This window comes from Canis lupus, chromosome 6 (genome assembly GCF_048164855.1).
Source record: "Canis lupus baileyi chromosome 6, mCanLup2.hap1, whole genome shotgun sequence".
Taxonomy (NCBI): domain Eukaryota; kingdom Metazoa; phylum Chordata; class Mammalia; order Carnivora; family Canidae; genus Canis; species Canis lupus.
The window spans coordinates 35,222,888-35,236,651 of NC_132843.1; the positions used below are offsets into that span (position 1 = coordinate 35,222,888).

The 13,764-nt window shown below is 43.9% G+C and overlaps 1 protein-coding gene across 9 annotated transcripts in view; it reads left to right on the forward strand.

The window, feature by feature from the left end:
• Window positions 1–13,764, forward strand: part of SETBP1 (SET binding protein 1) — a 358,380-nt gene that overhangs the window by 116,653 nt on the left and 227,963 nt on the right. Inside the window, exons 3-5 of one of the 9 annotated variants that reach the window (XM_072829436.1) lie at window positions 8,482–8,655; window positions 9,072–9,325; window positions 10,294–10,421. The exons of the other annotated variants lie outside the window; for them this stretch is intronic. The gene's annotated coding sequence lies outside the window, so the exon portion shown is untranslated. The remainder of the gene's footprint in view (window positions 1–8,481; window positions 8,656–9,071; window positions 9,326–10,293; window positions 10,422–13,764) is intronic. 9 annotated transcript variants of the gene reach the window in all.

A 13,764-nucleotide genomic window follows, 5' to 3' on the forward strand; every position in this document is an offset into this window, starting at 1 on the left:
TCTTCTTCACCTCTTCTGCTCTATCCTTGTTCTCATTCTTTACATTCCTGTATTTTTCTCCAGAACTCCTTCATTTTATCCATGTCTAAATAGAGCAATCCATTAAAAGAAGCCTCCTTACATCCTAGGTATGATTTACTGTTTTCAGGGAGAAAACCCTTCACAGATTTAGACAGTTATTCATTTTTTCCTTAAGTCGTGATGTCTTCTCACGGTTTATTGGAAATGACAGAGAAGAATGTGGAAAAATGGTGTCGTGTTATTGGAACAATTTTTTTCCTCCTTTTCCTTTGACACGCACTACTTTTTTGGCTAATCAGTTTCTCTGGAAAAGAGAAGAGATAAAATCTGGGATAAGTAGATTGTCTTCAGCCATTCATATCTCTTGGCAAACCACTTTCTCAAATACGCACCATTCTGAAGAAATAGGGACACTTGAAACAAGAAATGGGGCCAAGCTGGTACAGAATCGAATGGCTAAGCCTCATATGCCTTAAGTGAAGGATGTAATGTGCACATGTTCATGTGAGTCTAGGAAGCAGCATGTTGTGGGTAAGAAAGCAGAGAATAAATAAGTTGGCTTGGGCCACCAGATGCTACCAAAATGTTCTAGGTTCCTGCATCATGAGGTATTATATGCTGCTTCAAATCTGGTGTACTTCATTTCAAGCAGCAGATATTTTCCTGAAGAGATGTATAAAGTGAATTTTTGTTCATTGAATTGCAGAGTCAGGGGAGAGCCTGAGAAAAGACATGCTGGCAGACCATTACATGTAAAATGGGGTAAGACAACTGCTTAAAAGCAGTCCTGTGGCTAACTTATTTTGTGAGGACTGTTTTTTGTTTCTGGGATTTTCCCTCCTTTTGATGAGCACCTTAAAAAAACTTAATGTTTTCACTAATGAATCTCCAAATATTTTTGTAAGTCTCATGGTCTGTGAGAGAACCTGCATGGTGAGGAAAGCAAAAGCCCGTGAGTGTGACTCAGCTTGCCCCAAGCACAGAAACACAGAACTTGAGTTTTAGAAGGGACCTTGGAGACCATGGAATTCAATCTTTTTTGTAAGTGAAGACACCGAGCTAAACGTGGAATGGTGATCTCTGACTTAGCCTCAGCCACTCCCCCCTCAGTGGAGTACTATTATGGAATGTTCTCATGTGGCCCAGCCTGAGCTTCTCCAGGCCTTGCAACTTATCAATTTGCATGACTTGCTTTTCCTGGGAAGACGTAGTGAGACATAACTAAAGATCGGATATCCCCTTGGTGAGCATTTGACACAAGACTCCCCTTCAATCCTGGCCTCCCTTGGACATGCTGTGTGTGCTTTAACCCCTGGGCGCTGTCACTCCCTCCCCCCATAAAGATCTCAGCTGTTTAAAGTCCCCACACTCTGCCCAAAGACCCGAAGTTTGAGGACAACCAATGTAAGACATTTCCTCTCTCCAGAAATCTTAATGTATGGAATGATGTTGAACATCAAAATCCCTCAAGACCTCAAGAAGTGAAATAATAGATTAATAGAAGTGTTTTCAGCATACTGAAAGTTGGCATCAGTAACTTGGATGGAGAACCTGCTCTTTGCCTCTCAAACCACGTACCCGGGGCTTTGTGTGTCTAACAGCTGCCAGATATTTGTGGGTATGGATGTGGGTCCATGTATATGAGTGTGTGTGTGCTCATGTGTGTGAGCATCCTGCTCCTCTCCTACTGGTTCTTCCATTTCTTATTCAGATCCCCTCCTCCTTTCGGAGTCATCTTAGCCTTTTCAAGAGGTGCCTCTGGCCTAAACATCTCCTTTCAACTTTTATTCTGTTTTGTTATCCTTATACCTTTTATTCATTTGCATGCCCTGTTGAACTGTTCTGTCTTCATGTTGAACATTTGGGCATTTACTTTTTCTTCTAAGATTGCCTGTTCCTTGGAGGTATAAGCTGTCCTCCTTCTGGATTTCCCCACAGTCTCAGCAAGGCCTTGCGCACAGCTCTGAGATTGTCAGGTAGACCATCTTGGGAGTACAAAAGGAAATGGACTGGCCTGATTTGTTCATTCAATAAATAAGTTAAATGAACACCCACTCTACTTGCCAAGGTCAACCAGATAAAGCACTGATAGGGCTGGGAGGAGAACCAGCTCATGCAGCCTTACCCCTCTACACTACAATTCATATATCTGAACTAGCTGTCCAAGCAGAAGGCTGGCAGGTCCTCCACACTTGTCCAGAGAATGTAATGGACAGTCTTGAAATCATGCCTCAAACTTTCCTTTCTTCTTTGCCCCTGTTACACACTTCTGGATATTTCCATGACTCTAATGTATCATGTCTTTCCACACATATAAATGCATGCAGAATGTCAATCGAGAAAAATGCCACATTAGGGAACTGAAGAAAAATAAAAATGTGGAAGGAATACTGATGTACCTGTGAGGAAAGCAAGAAAACATCATTAATTTTTTAAAATTGTTTTCCCTTATGGATACCTTTCAAACACTTTTTTTTTTTTTTTTTTTTAAACTGTGAATCTGTCTTCTGGTGCTGGCATACTATAGCAGAAGGAATGATCACAAAGCTTGTCCCTGGCATCATGTCTGAGTCTTCCGTGCAACACTGTTATCTTCTGCTCCGTTTGGGGGAAAGTTACTTCTGAGTTTTGTGTGTGTCCTCTGAAGAGCCTGGAGAAGCAAAGTATGTCTCAAGGGTCTTTCTCACTGGTACCACAATCATCTCTGCATAGCTATCTAAACGTATCCCAGTTTGCTTGGATTTTCCCACCTATGTGACTACTAGTAACACTTAAACTCTAAACATCTGAAAACAAGCCTACAGCTTTCCAATACATCTTGTTTTTCTGCTGTTTTCATGGCAAGAAGCTTTCCTCTCTGGTGGCAATGCTCTAATGAAGTGACCTTGCAGTGGAGAGACTCAGTTTCCCTCCTCCTTGCCACCTTGGGCATGTCTTCCCATCTTTTTATTTCTTAATTCCTACCTGCAGCTTTACCCAGCCCAAACTGACAGCTTTCATCTAGGAATTCTACTATCACTTCCAGTAAGCTCTGGGCAGCCCATGCAGAGCTGGGCACAAAACCATTTCAAGTGTGTTAGTTTTTACTGCCTAATTACACTGCGTGCTCTGCAAGGCAAGGATAGGAACCTTGCATATTTTCTGTGACAAAATTTTGCAGAGCATGGTCTTGGCAGTATAATGTGGGCTGAGACTGATCAAGGCTCAGGGCACATGGATTAAAACCACATTTTATAGTTTCTACATATAGTTTCTTTCTTGATTGTATACTTACATCGTAGATCCAAAGTTTATGTCCACGGATTTCATTTTTCCATCTTAAGAGTTTATTTTTTGTTGTTTTCTGTTAAGATCTTAGTAGCTACTCTACCAAGAAGCATTTTAAATTTGTTTTACTCAATTTAGAATCATGGAACCTTTTCCATCCTATCTTAAATTATCCATGCACCATCATAGAGACATTTCCATTCATATTTGGTGGCTTTTTTTTTTCCTTTGAGACACTTCAAGCCAAGAGTACTTGGCAGTTTCACTTTCATTTTGAGAGCCAAAAAAACCCCCAAATGGTAATAACATAGAATCCCCTGGGCCAGTCAACATTTTATCATTGTGAATTTATTTGCTGAAGGCCCTTTATACTTTCTTGCTTAATTTTTCAATTATCTCCTATTTGGGGGAACTAATGAGATCACTCATTTCTAAAAGATTTATATTGCTGATTTAGGGTATCCTATACTTACTGGAACCTAACATTCTCTGGAGCCTCAGGGGCTCCTAGTACCAGAGGGCACAAGGTCAGGGCACTCTAAGTAACTGTCATTGTTATTATTATTTCTTCTCCCAGAGCCATCTTCACAATACTAAGTTGTTTTCCATATTTTTTGTGTATGGATGTAACCACTTCTGGCAGCAACAAATGTTATTTCTGAATCTTTCCTGAATTATCTTGACCTTCTGATTACAAAAAGAAGAAATGAGTCCTTTGGGATGTGACCACATGGTAATGTGGAAGAAGTCCAAGATCAAGACACAGAATACATGTCTAGTTGGTCCTGTTCCTCTGTCTCTGCCTAAACTCAGACCCTCTTCGACATTCACTGTTTTGGCACTCATCAGAGATACAGGAGTCTGGAGAAAATGAGTAATTTCACTCAGGAGGGTTAGGCAAGATGTAAGGGGAAGAGGGACAAGTAGGCATTGGCTAGTTAAAGATGGCACTCCAGTTGGGGCCTGGCATGATGGAGGATGTTGGCTGTGGAGCAGGGAAGTGGTGAGCTGCCCCATGGCTGCGGAGTCTTGATGCTGAAGAGCCTGGAGAAGCAAGCCCAGGAGTTTGGACTTCACCCTCAGGGCAAACAGAAGCCATCAAAGGTTAAAAATGAGGCAATGGGATCCTCAGATCTGTCCATTCCAGTGACAGAATGAATACTAAATTGGAGCTAGAAGACATTGAAAACCCGCCAACCCTCTGGAGGCTCTTGTGGTTTCAGTAACCCCTCCCTCTCTGTACCTTAAGTGTAGAGGTAGTAGAGGCTTCTCCGTTAATCACTCTTTGTGCTCCTCCTACATCCATCCACATCATTGTAAATTAATTCCTCTTAACTGTCCTGGTTTGGGTGTACCATCTGTTTCCTGTGAAGACTCTCTGGCTGATAACACCCCCCTTCACACTTCCTTATAATTATTTGTTTCTGTGTTCATCTCCCCACTAGCCTGTGAGCATCTGAAATGCAGAGGGCGACCATGTGTCATTCATTTTTAGGTTTTCCCCAGGCCAGTTGTAATTTGCCAACTAAGTTTTATGTGGAACAGTGATTTCGGAGGCAAAAATGTCAGGTTTCAAACAGGTTCACTCAGGAAGCCTTCAAAGGGGAAACTTGAAGTGAGGCTATTAAGGATCTGCTGGTTGGGATGTATGGAGAGACACTGAGGGCAGGTTCCAAGAAGACTATAAAGTGTATTAACAGGAAAGCAGAAAAACCCTTCCCAGGACTCTAGAGGAGATCGACTTTCCTGGAACACATGATGGGATGTGTGAAGAAGCAGCAGGCAGTACATTTGGAAAACCGTGTTTCCCTTCCCAAGTTATTTCTCTAACTACTTTGGACCTACGCTAATCTTAAGATATTTTGCCGACCCCTGATCATTTACTGTGTTAAGACCAGGACGGAAGTTTCAGAAACTGACCAAAGAAGAAACATTTTCAAAACAAAACAAAACAAAACAAATGCCATTAACCAGCTTTTTGTGAGCAAATGACAGTCTGTACAAGTCTTTTATTTCCCCATCCTAAACACCACTAGGATGCAAATCCTAGGCAAAGTGAGGTGTTCTGGATGGTACATAAGGATGGTACATAAGGATGAGGTGTTCTGCAGTGGTACATAACTGCGGTGCTGCTTGCTTCTGTGTTTTAATTGTTGGCAGCAGAATCCTGAAAGGCACTTTTTGGCATGAAGGTTTCTGCTGGCCCCAGTGAGAATATTATGCTTTCCTTTTGAGTCACTGGAAGGGTCAGATGGGGACATTTGGGAGGATGTAGCAGGAGTTTGGGGAGCCAGATTGAAGGAGTATGCAAGAAATGTTGGGAAGACTCTGGGTAATCTGACTTTCAAAACTGCAATTAGATGACCCTAGAATCATGAGCTCTCTCTTCATTCTCCTACACAGGCAGCTCCGGGAAAAACACAAAGTTCAAAAAATGAATTCCATAAATACACATTACCTTTGTGTTTCCAGTCCGGACTTAACGTGTTTCAGGGAAGAGTAATGTGTATGTGTGATGCCTAATCTCAGACTTTAAAAGCGAAATTAATCTGCCATCCTGAAGGACTCCTTGGATTTAGGAGGGAAATGGATATAAAGGGAACCGGCCCATAAAACTGGGTCAAGGGGTTACTCATGGCCTCCAGCATTTTGCCGGATCTAGGGAAGAGGCTCTGTCAAGCAATTTGTCCTTAATGAAGTCTCACATACAGATAATATTGTTCCTTTAAACAGAGCTTTGTCTGTCATTGGCCACAGCTCATTACCACCCCAGTGTCCAGAAGTTGGGGGAGAATCTGAGGGGTGGGTGGAGCAGAGGAAACTCAAACCCAAGTGTTAGGAGGCATGATTCATGAAAGATCTGGCCAAAATGGACATGAGAATCTCTGGAGCCTGTGGGTCAGTGGATAATAAGCAGGTTATAAAATAGAAACACCCAGAATAACCCTTTTCAGGAAAGAATCTAATGCAGAAAGCAAGAGTCCCTACGCCCTGTGAGAACAGCCAGTGTTGGGACTGACACAGTCCTCCAGGCTCCCATCTGCTGTGCAAAAGGGAAATTGCCCTTCGAGCCTCCCTGAAAGGGTTATTTTCTCCCCCATTTGTACAGGTCCCCATGGATTTAATGGATTTTATCACTGCATTTGTTGGAAAAGAAAACAGCAGGAGAGCTCTTATCCTGGGTACTCTTTTCTTCATTTCACAAAATATCTCCACCTTTCCTCTCCTCCCAACACATATTCAACCTGCTTTATTTTCCTGTGTGAGGCCTCTGAAATAGGCAGCAAGGGACAAGGGAGGGAAAAAAAAATCAAGTCAATAGCATTGAGTCTGAGCCCCAGTTCTAGCTGGTGAGTGTCCTCCTTTCTGAGCCTTCGTCTGACATGGAGATGGTGAACTAGATAATGTCCAAGGTGCCTTCCAACTTCTACAATTATGTAGCTGTAAAGGGTGGAAAAGTAAAGTATACTAGAACCCCTTAATAAAGATGGAGGGAGTCGCTTTATAACAATGGGCTGAAAGAAATGTGTCCCTGTCTTCATGGTTTCCTGGTGTCCATTCACAGTCAAATTCAAACAGCATTTCAGTTAAGAGACTCCCTACCCCCCCAAACTGAGGACATGTCAATTTCCAAGTGATTTCCAGACAATCGCTTTCACAGCCAAGTGAATAATGTTTGATTTAGGGATTGGAAGCCTTGATTGTAGTATTTTTTGCTTCCTAGCATGTCATGTCCATTTGGATTTGGGAAGCAGTTTTACAGAATGTTAGAATATTTGATACATCTTTGCCCATTAGGTCATTGTGTTGAGGGATTGAGTAAAAGAAAAGTTGGAATGGAAGCCTATAGGCACAGATTCTTTTTGCTCAGAAATCTAAAGAATAATTTACTTAAAGCCAGAAGGGACACCAGTATCCCCTAATTCAAGGAGAGGCTTTAGGTGATCAGTCTCTTGGAATGTTGTGCAGACTTGTATTCAAATGTGAATATGTGCAGTTCTTGGAGAAAGCCATATGAATTTCTCCCCCTCAAAACAAAAAACAAAAAATAAACAAAAAACAAAAAACCCTGAACGGGTTCTTAGCCCCAGCAAAGATCCACCTTTCTCATTTACAGATGAGAAAAGTGAGACCCTCCAGCAGAGGGGAAGCACCCCACAGCTCCTGTCCATCTCAGAGCCCGGACTGAAGCATCAATTTCTACTTTCTGCTCATTCTGTTTAGATCTTTGCAGAGAACTTGCCATGACTGCTGAAGATACCAACAGATCTGAGGGAAGATGGGGGCACAAAGTAATTTTATATGAAGTTGCAATCAAATCTTTGCATTGACACTGAATACTAGCTTTGGTCTTCTTCTATCTATCATGAGAAGGATTAAAGCACCACCACAGCTCATGCCCCCAAATGGGGTACAAACGTGGCACGGCTTGGTGTCTGCAAGAGGCCTCCAGTCACAGTCTGTCGGTGGGGGTCTCAATAGGAATGGGCATTTTTGGGATGGCTGGTCCAAGACCTTACAGGTAGAGAAGGCATTGGCTTCTCATGCTCCTTAAGACTGATGTGATGTCTTTTCTAAACAGAATAGCTGTCCAGCTCTGTAGAGAATAACAGCTTCATCTTGTTCCCCATAGAAATGAGCTCCAGGAGGCCTGGGAGTATTTGACTGGGCAGTCTGAGCAGCTGCCCCATCAATGTACCCAGGGCTGTGGGGTTCAGGACTGTAGGAGGCACAGAATGGAGGACAGTGTTGTCATGGGGGTTATGATAGGAAGTCTCTATGTGAACTTCTACAGACATCACTCTTTGCTTTTATTCCCAAACCCCTTCCTTCTCAGCACACAAACACATAGACAGACAAAAATACAGACAGACACACACACACACACACACACACACACACCCCTCTACAGAGGTTGTACCTTATATCACAGTGATACTGGTCTTATTCCTAAAAATGCTTGAGTAAGTTCATTTTTTCCCCAAATTCAATCATTTTTTATTGATACACAGGATCCTTTTGGACATCTATGATTTGGTTAGAATTCTGATTGATTTTTAGTGCTTCTTGGTTCCTTTAAAAAACAGTTAAGCAAGAAGAAATGGTCTCTTAAGCCATTGTGCGGTGAATTGTTGTATTAAATGAGCACTACTTTTTATCCTCCCCATCACTGTGTTTGGCTTTTCACATCAGCTTGGCATGGTATGCCATCCACTTGTATGGAGCCCAAAGGGATCTGTTGGTGGTTGGTTGAGCACCTTTTCTTGGACTCAGGACAGTTGTATCTTCCTTGGCAACACTGATGCCTGTCCCCAGTTGTACTTTGAATCACCTCCTGCCAGCACCTTGAAAATCAAGTTTCCAGAGGTGAGTTGTGATGCATCTAACACATGAGCTGGAAAATGACAAGTCATGGGGTGGTGTTTCTAAACATTTGTAACTGGAGGAGAGCCTCAGAGTGTGAGGATACTGTACTTGGCAGGCCTACGCCTTCCCTTGTTTTGAGACTATTTTCTTTAGTGTGAAAACCCCACGGGCCAGGGGTGGTACTCAGATTGTCACTTCTGTGGCATTAACACTGGGTGACTCCAGGAGGTCTCTTTGGGCCCATGTCAACGATGTGTTCATTTTGAGCATCAGATACCCAGAAAACAGAGAGAGGATGGGCTCTAAAAGGGGGAGGACAGCACTAAGTTCCTTCTCTGAGAATCCTTTCCCACTGATGTTCTATAGTCAAACAAAACTCAAGTTGAACAGTGCATTCTGTGGCTGTATCCTTTCAGACTGTCTTTGAAGAGGCATTACCATCAGAAGATACTGTATGATGATGGCTTCTCCCCTAGAATGTCAGAGGATGTAAGCCTGGGCAGAGGGAAGATTTTTCTTCTCTTTCTATGAGGAAGCTTGCTTTCTCTATCAAGAGACGAGTGCTGGACAGAGATGGAAAGCAAGAAGCCAAGAGCTTCAGGGCTCAGCCATAGGCCTCACAGGCTCTCGGATTTCCTGCAGAGTGTGACAGTGTGGCTGCATTGAACAGGTACTAGACGGAGAGTCGAAAGCCTTCTGTGAGGCCTTAGACGTCTGTGGTCCCATCTGCAGATGAGAAACTGGAAGCAGCCCCCAGCGCTAGCAGGTTCTACATGGCTAGGATTTTGCCAGTCATTAAAATGGGAAATTATACAGCTTTGTCTTCTGAGGAAAGAGAGAGTATGTGGGGAGTGCTCCAGTGTGTATTTAGTAATTAATTTATTCCACAGATACATAGTAATTCTGTACACTGTGCCAGACACTCTGTTCTGGGTTCTGTGATTGCAAGACTTGAGTCATAAACTCCGGGTCATCTGAGAGTTGACACCCTAATAGATTGCATATATTTCTGGCCATGAGGATGCTGGCGGGTTTTGAGCTCACAGATAACCCTGCTCCTCCCTCCTCCTACCCCAGCCCTATCTGCCGGGGTGTTAGAATAGTGCTGGTGGTGCTCTCTGCCAAGCAGATTCAGAAGTCCTTTGATCATGTTCCCTTACTGAGTTTACAAATACCACTGATCAGGTGATAAAGCATACAAGTCCCGCAGGCTGGAAGTACAATGCTAAGCAAGGGTCAAATTCCTTGTCCTCCAGGAACTCCCAGCTTAGCTGGAGATCAAGTCCGAAAGCAGCCTGAGGATGGAGTCTATAGTTGAGGCAAGGGCAGAAGGAGCAGGGAATGGGCACCCTACTCAGTGGGAATATAGGGGACACAGGGGCAGGGGGAACAGGACAAGTCATCATAGAACCTCACCCAAAAGCAGAGGATAACATCTTTCAGAAGCTATCTCTAGCTTCTTTGATTTGGGCAGAGTTCTATAAAAATATGTCAAGAACCTGCCTCATGTTAAACCTGCACCAAATACGAGATAGTTGTGGAAATGGAGGTTTCTCTGTGGGGAGAGGAGATCTGGCTCAGAGAAATCAGACTGGCCCCCATACAATATAGCAACCGTGCCCTATTTTCTGCCTTCAGGAATCACACCCTTTCATTGGCGAGGCAGGTTCTCCATCCAAAATGGAGGATGTGCACAGGCATGACGGGCCTTTGACGGTGAATTCTTCAGATGGTCAGGAAAATGAAGCATCTGACCACAGAATGAGGTAAAAGGAAATGACTTTAGAGCCTCTGAGACTTGAGTTTAGTAGTTCTGCTCCGTGGTCTCTAGCTGAGAACAGGAAGTCTTCAAACTTCCATCTCCTTATGTGTAAAATGAGGGAGGCACTCCTGCTTCTTGAAGTTGCTGTGAGAATTGAGTCCTCACCATGTGGAGGTGGAGGTAGGACTGCTCATCGGAGCAGCTCGTGTCTCCAGCATAGATGATGGTTTGATTCCTCACACCATGAGTCAGTCCTTCATCCTCAGAATATGGGGGAAATCTTTTCTTGGATGATATGCTGGACTGAAGATAGAATGTTCCCCCTCTGGAGGTAAGACCTTTGCCCAACGTGAAGGCCACCCCAAGCTTTGTCCTCTCTTCCTTCGCCTTTGCTCCTCAGTCCACTCCACTTAAACTCCTTGGTGTGGGTCTCCAAGGTGTGGTGAAGGATTCTTGTTTTTTATTCAGCTGTAAGTCTTGCATTTGTCCTCTTGCTGGATTGAAGTAGTGAGTATGGGAGGCAGGGATGGAGGAAGAGACTAGGATTTCCTTTCTCTGCAGGCTCAAGGTAGCTGTATACAATTAGGAGGACCTTTGGCCTAAAGGAATCAGAAAAAAATTTAATAGAAGGCCAAGTCCAAGGGCTAAGTCAAATGCCTCTGGTTCCTTAAAGGTTAATTTATTACAATAAATAGGGTAAAAGTGATCTATGGCTTCTTACACACCCAGAATTGGCAAAGCACAGTGTACAACTTGTGCAGCTATGCCTAGCATTCCAGGAGGTCAAAACATGAGCAGACTTTTTAAAATTGAATTGGATTTGATAATCATATTTGTAGAAGAAGCTCACCTGGCTGGTAAAATAGCATGAGCACAGGTGTGTGGAGATGGCTTACAAACAAGAAGTATGTGGAATTTAGGGTCCTTGAATCCTATTTAGATGCACTTACTGTCCATCAAAATCCCATAAATTGGGCTATGTATCCTGCCACTAGTATCAGAAACATATTTTTGGCCAGAGAAGAACTGGGTGGGAAGATGTGGAGCTCTTGGGCTTGATGTGTACCGTGCTGGGAGCTCAGTGTAGACTTGGGTTCCTGCTCTCCCCAGGGTTCAGGAATCAGTCAACCAACTGATACTTACTAAACTCTTACCTGTACCCAGTGCATGTCAGGTACTGAGGGATAAGAGGGGAGGATGTGGTTCTAATCCTTAAGGATTCATCTCTGTCTGAATGAGGAAACAGAAGTTAGACCACACAATCTGACACGTCGGTGTGTGGGAAAAGTCATCAGGACTTGAGAGCTCAGAGACGGGAACTATTAGCAGGGGTTTGGATTGACCTTGGCCCTCTGAGTTGGATTTGAAGTATTCTGTAAAGGGGGGTCCATACCTACTTCTTAGGGTCAAGGAAGGGAGAAGTGGGTGACAGAAATTCAGATTATCCAGTTAACACTCATGGCCGCTGTTTACTTTGGTCATTTTCTTAGAGCTGGGGTTCCAGAAATTTGAGATGACTTCCCCCTCTCTTATCTTCACATATAATTGACATATACACGTAATGTAGATGTAAGGTGTACAGTGTGATGATTTGATGCCCATATATACTCTGAAATGCTTAGCACGATCAGGTTAGGTAACACACCCTTTACCTCCCATAATTACTATTTTGGTGTTACTGATGTTATGGTTGACACCACTTATTGCTACTAATGCCCGTGTTTAATATCCCTGTGTGATTTGCGTATGTGGCACCTTCTCGACTGTGCCTCTCTCTTGTATCCTTGTGTTAGAAGCTTGTGAAATCAGCAGGGAGATGGGTAGAACCCTGGTGTTAAGGATGAAGATGGAGCCAGGATTACACATTGACTGCTTGGTCAACCAACATGGTGGCAACCTTCCAGATTTTCTTTGTAATTGGAACATATATTTCTGTTGCCAGGCAGGTGAGGATACTGAGACCCTCATGGGCAAAATGACAGTCTAAGGACATACACATGCTTAGTGATGGGGCCGTAGCCTCTATGCGCCTTCTATTTCTTCATCTGTGAAGTGACAGGCTTGAAAGACACAATCTGGGAGGACCCTCCAGGCCACCGGCCTGAGTCTGTGTCTAATACAGCTTCTGATTCCAAATTAATGTGCTCTCTGTAACACCAGTCTATTTCCTTGGCTGAACAAAAGTGATTTGATTCCCCAAATCAATAAACAAATTAGAGAAACAGGAGAAAGAGAGCGAGAGAGTGAGAGAGAGAGCGCCTAGGAACCAAGGGACAACAGATTGAGAGAAGGCCTGGCTGGGAGAGGGGAGTGGTAGTAGGGCTCCCTGGGAGCTTCCTACAAAAGCCAGAGCAGGGCAGGCAGGGCAAGGGGGGTAGGTGGGGAAATTACAGCCTCCACTGGCCTTTTTCATTCTGGGAATCTGCTAATGGGTGGGAGAAAGGTTGAGGAAGACCCATGCAGGAGGAGAGAAGGGGAGGGGCTGCGTAGCAGGTGCAGGCCAAGGCTACAATGCAAATGCTTGGGAAGGACCAAGGGACCAGGCTGCAGGGGCACTTGTGAAGCATATCTTGGGAAATACGGAGAGCAGTCTGCAGCTGGCTAAGGGGAGAAGGTGTGGGAGGGGAAAGGAAGGGAACCCTCTGGGGAGGGGCTGGCCACATTCTAGAAAAAGCCAGGGATGAGTCTTGTACCTCAGCGATACCTCTATGCCTGTCCTTACTAGATGGGAAATTTCCCATTGGTGTCCAGTTATCAAGACAGGACACAGCCCCTCTGTGAGCAGCAGAGCATCACGAAGAGAAGGAATACAACCTCTATATGAATGAGTCCTCAGCTGCCTGCTTTTACAACCTTCAGATGCCGGTGTTCCGTGGAATAGGACACCTCAGCTTGTCACCCCACGTTGTCCCCTCCTTTAAGTTTTTATTTGCCCAGTTTTAACAAAAAAGCACTTAGGATTTTTTAAAAAATGCCTCTTAAATTGATCACTTTCCACACTCCCTTCCTCTCTGATGAGTCCTTTCATCACTTTCTGACCTAGAATACTATGTGTCTTACTCTGACTTGATAAGAACACACTAAACATGGATCCAGCCACCGACTCAAGGAAATTGACCATCTTCCAGGACTTGTACTGTTTGGGGTCAGAAGGTAATATTGCCCCCTGGATTAAATCCAGATAGCACATAGGGATCTCCAGGTTCGTCTTGTGCATTCCCTCAATTGACAAGTCACAAATCTGCACATCAGCAGCAGCCCAGCTGCATCCTTGAGGGTAAACTAAGAGGCCGTGGATTCTTAACACAGGGGTGAGGGTAGAGAGCCAAGAGCAAGTCCTAAGAGAC